The following is a 1,425-nucleotide window of genomic DNA, read 5'->3' on the forward strand; positions in this document are numbered from 1 at the left end:
CATGCTACCACTGTTAAGGTCATCAGACTCGCAGTGACTTTCAGCAATCCATTGCATAGGTAATCATCCTTTTTGGCCTGTCCAATGCATAGGTAATCATTCTCTTTGGCCTTTCCAATGCATAGATAATCGTTTTCTTTGGCCTGACGAAGGAAACCCAAACCTGCAGATGGTGGGCATGCATACCATCCCCCACCTCCTACTCAGGCGACCAGCGGGGGTGTGCACCCCCACCCCGCTGCACAGGTGCTCGGCAGGTGCGCGGCCCCTCTTGTGCAGGTGGCTGGCGGGTGCCCACTTTCCCCACAGCCGCCATCCTGGCTCCAAGAATTCTCTCCAGACCAAGACCACCTTGCAGCAGTGTGGTGGCTTTACTGCACCAGTCTTGAGGAGGGCTGGTGCCCAGCATCCATCCTGGGTGAGGGAATACATTCGTTCAGGCTGTGGAAGCCTCATGGAGCTGCAGCGGCTGTTCCACGCAGTGCAGGCTTCGGGTGGGGGGGGGTTGGGAGCCACGAGACTCACCCATTTCTCCTTGGGAATCCTTGAATTCCTGTTGTTGAGCTTTGATCTTCACTGAGGGCCAGTCATCAACTGTTTAAGTGTTCAATTATCAATAAGCCGAAGTCTGTGGAAGGCCATAATGGCCCTGCTTTAAGTTGTTCGCTGCTCCCGCAGCTCACCACGCTCTCTCTGCCTCCACCTACATCTTGGATCACGAAATGGTTTTTTTTTTATGATGAATGTGACAGCATTCCTTTTCCATTTATTGCTTGTGGTAAAGAAGGTTGTATGATTAACTGATTCAAAATGGTTACTCTCAGTCCATTTCATCTCACAAATAACTAGTATATCAATCTTGATAAATCCCATTTAATTTTCAACAACTTTCAGTTTTCCTAGATTTGTAATTTGTACATTCCACTTAAAAATGACTGGAACAGCACATCAGCAGAGAACTGCCAGAAGCCCAGGCTGGGTTTAGAAGGGTTCGTGGTACTAGCGATATTGTAGCTGATGTTAGATGGATCTTAGCTGAAAGCAGGGAATACTAGAAGAATGTCTATCTGTGTTTCATTGATTATGCACAGGCATTTGACAGTGTGGATCATAAAAAAAACTGTGGCTGACTCTGAGAAGAATGGGAATCCCAGAACACTTGATCTTTCTAATGGGAAACTTATACTTGGACCAAGAGGCAGTCGTCAGAACAGAGCAAGGAAACACTGCATGGTTCAAAATTGGGAAAGGTGTACGCCAGGGATATGTCCTACCTCCATACATTTTCAACCTGTATGCAGAACAGATTATCCGAGAGGCTCGGCTCTATGAAGAGAAGTGTGACGTCAGGATTGGTGGAAGATCTATTAACAGTCTGCGTTATGCAGATGACACAATCCTGCTCACTGAAACTGAGGAGGACCT

General features: G+C 47.4%; 1 pseudogene; it reads left to right on the forward strand.

Annotated features, from left to right (window-relative positions):
• The first annotated feature begins 454 nt into the window (after nucleotides 1-454).
• Nucleotides 455-1,425, forward strand: part of LOC102868041 — a 5,573-nt pseudogene continuing 4,602 nt past the window's right edge.

The sequence above is a fragment of the Elephantulus edwardii genome, unplaced genomic scaffold (genome assembly GCF_000299155.1).
Source record: "Elephantulus edwardii isolate Elephantulus edwardi_28Jun2011 unplaced genomic scaffold, EleEdw1.0 scaffold00018, whole genome shotgun sequence".
In the NCBI taxonomy this organism is placed as follows: Eukaryota; Metazoa; Chordata; class Mammalia; order Macroscelidea; family Macroscelididae; genus Elephantulus; species Elephantulus edwardii.